We start from the raw sequence: 8,531 nt of genomic DNA on the forward strand, positions 1-8,531 counted from the left end.
TTGGTGGCTGCAGCAGCAGCCTTAGCGTTTCATGCCTGTCTCTGGTTTCCATGCTGAGAGCCACAGCTCATGCCCATCTCTGGAGCTCGTTTAGGCAGTTCTCTGAATCCCCTCTCCTCGCACATCCTGAAACAATGGTCTCTTGCTTCTTAGGCAGCTCCAGACTTTTTCCCGGACTCCCTCCCCGCTAGCCGTTGTGCACTAACCCCTTCAGGCTGTGTTCACGCAGCCAACCCCAGTCCTCTCCCTGGGATCTGTACTCTGAAGCCCGAGACTCAGCTGCCAGCCCCCATCTGTCCTGGCGGATGAGCAGACAAGCCTCTCAGGCTGGTGAGTGCTGGTCGGCACAGATCCTCTGTGAGGGAATATCTCCGCTTTACCCTCTGCACCCCTGTTGCTGCTCTCTCCTCTGTGGCTCCGAAGCTTTCCCACCACCCAACCCCCGTGTCCACCAGTGAAGGGGCTTCCTAGTGTGTGGAAACTCTCCCTCCTTCACAGCTCGTTCCCAGTGGTGCAGGTCCCTTCCCTATTCTTTTGTCTCTGTTTTTTCTTTTTTCTTTTGCCCTGCCCAGGTACTTGGGGAGTTTCTTGCCTTTTGGGAAGTCTGAGGTGTTCTGCCAGTGTTCAGTAGGTGTTCTGTAGGAGTTGTTCCACATGTAGATGCATTTCTGATGTATTTGTGGGGAGGAAGGCTATCTCTAGGTCTCACTCCTCTGTTGTCTTGAAGGTCTCCTGAATGTGGTCTTTAAAGATAGCAATATAGGAGGCGCCCAAACTCCTCCTCCCAAATACACACCAAATGTGAGGCAATTCCCTCAGAAAGAAATCCAGAAACTAACTGAGTCACTCTTACACATTGTTCAAGCAAGAAAATATGCATATCAAAATGGGACACTTTGAGTCACCAGTATCTCCCTGGAAGGAACTTGTACACACATCTGTACCCTAGCTTTTGTGGCTGTCATCCAAACAGCCCAGACAGCCTGTTCTGATAGTCAGTGTGGCTTCCATTTAGAAGTTCCACATGACTGCAGGAAACAAAGAAGCATTTAATAACTGGCTATCCCTCCAGAGCTCAGCACAGAGGGAGCAGGCAAAAATGCCCAACTCCCAATTTTTACCTGAAAGGGGCCTAACTACATACTTTCCCAGCTGCTGCCTGAGAGTCTGGCTTCCAACCAACTTGCATCTAGGTGCTAAGTGCAATCCTCCCCTGTGGGACACTGATGGGTCTAGGCACACCATCAGCTACTGACAGCCACTAAGAAGAAAGCAGGTTGGACAATCACAAAGACATTTACTGAACATTCCATCCAACACCAGCAGAATACACATTCTTCTCAAATGCCCATGGAACATTCTCCAGGATAGAGCATATGCTGGGTCACAGAACAAGTCTTGATAAATTGAAGAAGATTAAAATCATATCAAGTATCTTTTTCTGACCACAATGATATGAAAGTAGAAAGCAATTACAAGAAGAAAACTAGAAAATTCACAAATGTGTGAAGAGTAAACAACATGTTTCTGAACCAAAGGGTCATGAAAAAGTCAAAACAGAAATAAAAATAAGTCTTCCAACAAATTAAAATGAAAGCACAACATACCAAAACTTATGGAATGTAGCAAAAGCAGTTTTAAGAGGGAAGTTATAGAGATAAATGCTGATATTATCAAATAAGAAAGATCTCAAGTAAACAACCTAACTTTACAACTCAAGACACTAGAAAAAGAACAAAAAGCCCAAAGTAAGTAGAAGGAAGGAAATAACAAAGATCAGAGAGAAAATAAATGAAAAAAAGAGACCTTAAAAAATAGAAAAGACCAATGAAACTAGGAGCTAGCTTTTTGAAAAGATAAACCAAATAGCCAAACCGTTAGCTAGACTCATGAAGAAAAAAAACAGAGGGGGGACTAAAGTAGATAAAATTATAAATGAAAGAGGAGACATTCCAACTGATACTTCATAAATATAAAGGATCATAAGAGACTACTATGAACAATTATACCACCTATACATTGGACAACCTAGAAGAAATAGATAAATTCCTAGTAACATACAACCTACCACAACTGAACCATGAAAAATAAAAAATATGAATGAGCCAATTATTAGGAGGAAGACTGAATCATTAATCAAAACTCCAGGACCAGACAGCTTCACTGGTCAATTCTACCAAACATTTAAAGAAAATTAATATAAATCCTTCTCAAATTCTTCCAAAAAAGAGAAGAGAACATTTTACAAACTCATTTTACAAGGCCGCATTAACCTGATACCAAAATCAGACAAAGATACTAAAGAAAAGAAAATTACAGGCCAATATCCCAGATGAATATAGATGCAAAAATCCTCAACAAAATATTAGCTAACTGAATTCCACAGTACATTAAAAGGACCATACCCCATAATCAAGTGGGATCTATTCCAGGGATGCAAGGATGGTTCAATAACCACAAATCAATCAATGTGATACACCATATTAACAAAATGAAGGATAAAAATCATATGATCATCTCAATAGATTCAGGAAAAGCATTTGAAAAACATCAACATCTTTTCATGATAAAATCTCTCAACTAACTGGGCATAAGGGGAACATACCTGAGCATAATAAAGGTCACATAGACAGGCCTACAACTAACATCATACTTAATGGTGAAAAGCTGAAGTTTTCTTCTAAGATCAGGAACAAACAATGGTGGCCATTCTCATCACTCCTACTCAACATAGTACTGGAAGTCCTAGTCAGACCAATTAAGCAATAAAAGGAAATAAAAGACATCCAAATTGGAAAGTAAAAAGTAAAAAGTGTCCCTATTTGCAGATGACATGATATTATATGTAGAAAACATTAAACACTCCTCCAAATACTGTTAGAACTAATAAAGAAATTCAGTAAAGTTACAGGATACAAAATGATTGTACAGAAAACAGTTACATTTCTATACACTAACAACAAACTATCAGAAAGAGAAATTGAAAAAAATCCCATTTACAATAGCATCAAAAAGAATAAAATACTTAGGAATAAATTTAATTAAGGAGATGAAAGATCTCTGCAGGGAAAACTATAAGACATTGATGAAAGAAATTAAAGAAGACACAAATAATTGAAAAGATTCTGTTTTCATGGATTGTATGAATTAATATTGTTAAAATGTCTACCTTACTTAAAGCAATTGGCAGATTCAATGTAATCCCTATCAAAATTCAAATAGCTTTTTTTCACAGAAATTGAAAAAAATCCTAAAAGTTGTATGGAACCACAAAAGACCCTGAATAGCCAAAGTAGTCTTGAGAAAGAACAAACCTGGATAATACGTAAGTTCAATTTTTAATTTTTTGAGAAATCTCCATACTATTTTCCACAATGGCTGTACTAATTTACATTCCCACCTACACTATATAAATGTTACCTTTTCTCCACATCCTGACCAACCTTTGTTAATTCTTTTCTTTTTGATAATAGCCATCCAAGAGATGTGAGGTGATATCTCATTGTGGCTTTGATTTGCATTCTCCTGATGATTAGTGACATTGAGCACCTTTTCATATACTTATTGGCCATCTTTATGTCTTTATTTATTTATATTTTTTGAAAAAATGTCTGTTTGGGTCCTTTGCTCATTTTAAAATTGGATTATTTATTTATTTTTGCTATTGAGTTGTATGAATCCTTTATATATTTTGGATAGTAACCCCTGATCAGACACATGGCTTGTAAATATATTTTCCCATTCCGTAGGTTGCCTTTTAAATTATTGATTGTTTCCTTTGCTGTGCAGAAGCTCTTTAGTTTGATGTAGTCCCACTTGTTTATTTTTGCTTTTGTTGACTGTACTTTTGCTGGCTTACCTAAGAAATCATTGCCTAGATCAATGCCAGAGCTTTTTCCATATGTTTTCTTCTAGAAGTATCAGTTTCAGGTCTTACATTTAAGTCTTCGATTCATCTTGAGTTAATTTTTCAAATTGTGTAAGATAGGAGTCCAGTTTCTTTCTTTTGCATTTGGATATCCAGTTTTCCCAACACCATTTAGTGAAGAGACAATCCTTTTTCCATTGTGTACTCTTGGCACCCTTGTCAAAAATTAGTTTATCATACATATGGGTTTATGTCTGGGCTCTGTATTGTGTTACACTGGTCTATGTATCTGTTTTTATTCTAATACCACACTTTTGATTGCTATTGCTTTGTAATATAACCTGAAATCAGGAAGTGTGATGTCTCCAGTTTTGCTCTTCTTTCTCAGGACTGCTTTGGCTAGTCAGGGTTTTTTGTAGTTCGATATGAATTTTATGACAGTTTTTTCTATGACTGTGAAAAATGGCACCAAAATTTTGATAGAGATATGTTGAATATTTTTTGAAGAAGCCACTTTCATAGAAACAGAGAATAGAATGTTTGTTTCCAGGGGCTGGGTGTAGGAGAAAATGAGATGATATAGGTCAAAGGGTACGCATTTTCAGTTATAAGAAGAATAAGTTCTGAGGTTCTAATGTACAGCATGATGACTATAGTAACTAATACAGTGCTGTACACTTAAAAATTGCTGAGAGTAGATCTTAAGCATTCTTACCACAAAAAAAGAGTTAACTACGTGAGGTGATGAATGCATTAATTATCTTTTTTTGTGTGTGTGGGGGTCTACATTTATTTTTAAAGAATTATTTCTTTCAAAATGAAAATGAGTCACAATGGCTGCTTTGCTAGATACAGTTACTATTATACTGGTCTTGTTTTATTGACTAGTTCTTAATCCTGAGGCTTATACCTGGGATAAACAGGCTTTAGGCATTTGTGAATGACACAGTCGACAACTGAGCTGCAAACAGAATGAGGTCATGGGGCACAAGGCTGTAATTCTTTTCATGTTAATGACAGTAATGTAAGTCTGATACATGAGCAGTGTGCATTCAGAACACTCATACCTGATAGCAGGTCGGGAAAAGAGAACAGGGACTCCAGTTTAAGGGTGGAAACTGAGAAGTCATAACTACCCCAAAGATGTGCAGGAAACCACAAAAGACATGGGCCGGATTCTGCTGTAAAAAGGAAATGTATCACTCCCTTGGGGTTGATACACCAACAACCTCAGCCCACTGTCATCTTGCCTCTTTCAGAGCTTTAACTACTATTTCATTTTATGGAAAAGTAGACATCCCCAAACAAAAAGAGTGCTATTCGCCAAAAGAAAGAGGTCTTATCAGCATGGAACTTAATAAGGAAAAGTATTTATTTGTGCCTTGCACAATTTTTGAAAGCTGTTATTGCTATTCAATTTTTGGTATTTACTATAGTGCTGGGTGCAAAGTCAACAAAAGAAAAGCTTATTGAATAAATGAATTACAGCATGAATGAAACGATATAGTAATTTCTTGAGAGCTCAAATTCCATTATAGTGACCCTTCTAGGCAGCCCTGAAAGGGTTTGGGCTACAGAAGAGTTCAGCGCATGCCACAAATGTGCTTGATCTGCTATAAAATATATCAATTTTCAAGAATGTAATGCTTACATGAGGTAAAACTTGGAGGTCACCACCCCCAAACTAACATATGCCAGCCTTCACTATGGTAAATATCAAAAACTTTAACTGCTCAGTGTTAAATTAACCAAAGTTTCCTTCTGTGCCCCTCAAAAGAAAGAAATGTGTGTGAGGAATATTTGAAACACTCAGTTTTAGATGAATGAAATGACACAAATCACAATCAGTACAAACTAATAATTGAACAACAGTGGAATAACAAAATATGAATTTGACTGTTTTGGTACAGAGTGGTCCAAATGGTTTGCTCACATTTGTTAAAATCTGAACTGAAACAATGACATGTATAAAAGAATAGATAAAGTGGTTTTTGCACAATAGTCTGGTGTATCGCAAACTTCCAATCCCTGCTTTCTACTGATCAGGCCGTGCGGCCTCAGGAGAGCAGTCAGGGTGACTTGAAACTGTCTTCACTGGAGACTCCTTCCACTTGACATGCTCACTTCACATCCCAGCACAAGTGGTCACTCTGAGACTTTATGACTTGCTTTCTTCTTCCTCTGGAATTGTTTCCCAGATTGGCTTCTTGATGTGTTCTGGTAACTGTTCTAATTTTGTCTTTGTAACTTCCATGGCAACTCCTTCAGGTAAGTTTCACTGAATATATTCCAAGTAGACATCTGCTGTACTCCCAGTGAGATGTTCTAACTCTAACATCTGTAAAGTGTTCTCATTTCATACTGAACCCTGTCCTTCTTGAAAATATGCACTGATTTGAGAAGAATAAATCACTCTATTTTCCTTGGAGCTTCATGTACTTTAACAGAGATACCAAGTTCTTTAGCAGCAAGCACCACAAAATATTCATAACTGTCCAATACAGCCTTATCATGGCCTTTTACTAAAACTGATAGGTGTTTATATAACGTGTCTGGTTCATCAGAAACGGTTATCATAGGCTTGGTCAAATCCTTGGGAACATCAATGTGTACGTTTGAAAACTGTACCCACTTCATATTGGTGAGAAGAAGGCCACCATTTTTGGCTGTACTGCTCCTAGAACTGCATACAGAAAAATTCCTCGAACCCTGCCAGAGACGCCGTCCCAGGGGCCCAAACGCTGCTCGCGCCATCATCTTGCCATTCTGCATTAATTATCTTGATCTTGGTAACCATTCTACCATGTATATGTATATCAAATCATCATGTTTTACACTTTAAATACATACAGTTATATTTTTAAATTATTCCTCAATAAAGTTAAAAAAGAAATAAGGACAAAGCTGGAAGTAAACTGTATATCTGATAAGCAGTTATTGTTCAAAGTACTTAAAGAACTATAAAACTCAGGAGAAGAAGAACAGTCAATTGAAAAATGGGCAGAGGAACTGAATAGACATCTTTTCAAAAAAGACATAAAAATGGCCAACAAGTACATGAAAAGATGCTCAACTAGTCATTAGGGAAATACATATCGAAACCACGATAAGCTGTCACCTCACACCTGTTAGAATGGCTATTATCAAAAGACGAGTGAAAACTAGCATTGGCAAAGATATGAAAAAAAGGTAACCCTTGTGCATTATTGGTGGGAAAGTAAATTGGTGCAGCCACTATGAAAAACAGTGTGAATATTCCTCAAAAAATTAAAACTAGAACTACTGTGTGATCCAGCAATACCACTTCTGGGGATATATCCAAAGGAAATGAAAACAAGATACTGAGGCAATAACTGCACTTCCATGTCCATTGCAGCATTATTCACAATAGCCAAGATATGGAACATACACACACACACACACACACACATACATACATACATACATATAGAATGGAATGTTTTTCAGTCATGAGAAAGAAGGAAATTCTGCCATTCACGATAACATGGATGAAACTTAAGGGCATTATGGTAAGTGAAATAAGTCAGACAGAGAAGGACAAATACTGCATGTAACACTTATATGTGCAAGCTAAAAAAGCTCAATTCATAGAAATGGAAAATAGAATTGTGGTTATCAGGGGGTGGGAGAAATGGGGAGGTACTGGTGAAAGAGTACAAACTTTCAGTGATAAGATAAATAAGTTCTGGAAATCTAATGTACAACATGGTCATATAGTTAACAATACTATATTATGTTCTTACAAGTTGCTAAGAGAGTAGATCTTAAATGTTCTCACCACACACATACAAACAAGGTAATTATGTGATGTGATGGAGGTGTTAGCTAACACTATGGTGGTAATCATTTTGCAGTATATAAGTGTATCTAATCAAAACACTGTATTCCTTAAACTTACACAATATTATATGTCAATTATATCTCAATACAACTAGAAAAAAATCTCATTTATTTCTCTTTAATCATTTGAAAAATGAGATTAATAAGTCTCACTTCACAGGACTGTTATAAAAGTTAGAGGTAATGCATGTAAAAAAACTAATACTTAATGGGATTTCAGAATTGACAGCTCATTCTTAGGACTGACATGTACAATCACCTGATAAAGTAGGCAGGGCAGTTATCCTCATTTCCATTTCCATTCTTCAGTAGCAACTGAAGCTCAGAGAAGATCAAAATGGAAAACCCAATCACTAGTAGGTAGTGATTTAGGCTTGAATTTAAGCATTTTGATTGCTAGCCCAACTGTTTTTTCTTCTCTCTGTTCTGTCTCCTTTCTTCCTCCCTGCACATGGAAGCAGGGAACTGGCCTGAAGATGAATGTGTTGGAAGATGAAGAGTCTAATGTTTCTGCCTGTGTGCTTCTGTATATCTATACACTTGAACGAAGGAAGTGGGTAAATATGGTCTAAAAGACCCCTTGCACTCTTTGCCTAGCTTACCTTTGGCACTTCCTCCTGAAGGGCTTAAAGTGTAGGCAATATCTAATTCCTATTGATGCACATGCTTTCCCTCAAATACACCAGGCATTTGCATTGTCTATTGCCTCTATTCCCTTTGTTAGCTTCTTCTGAAATACACTTCCCCATTGAATTCCTGGCCTTGTCAACAAAACAAAAACCTGGCCCCAAAACCAAAACCA

The 8,531-nt window shown here is 37.3% G+C and overlaps 1 pseudogene across 1 annotated transcript; it reads right to left on the reverse strand.

Moving 5' to 3' along the window:
- Nucleotides 1–5,692: 5,692 nt before the first annotated feature.
- Nucleotides 5,693–6,625, reverse strand: LOC308618229 (small ribosomal subunit protein uS10m-like; annotated as a pseudogene). Its single transcript has one exon. The product of its transcript is annotated as a small ribosomal subunit protein uS10m-like (transcript).
- Between the last annotated feature and the right edge of the window lie 1,906 nt (nucleotides 6,626–8,531).

Source organism: Mesoplodon bidens (assembly GCF_964165515.1).
Source record: "Mesoplodon bidens genome assembly, chromosome: 5".
NCBI lineage: Eukaryota > Metazoa > Chordata > Mammalia > Artiodactyla > Ziphiidae > Mesoplodon > Mesoplodon bidens.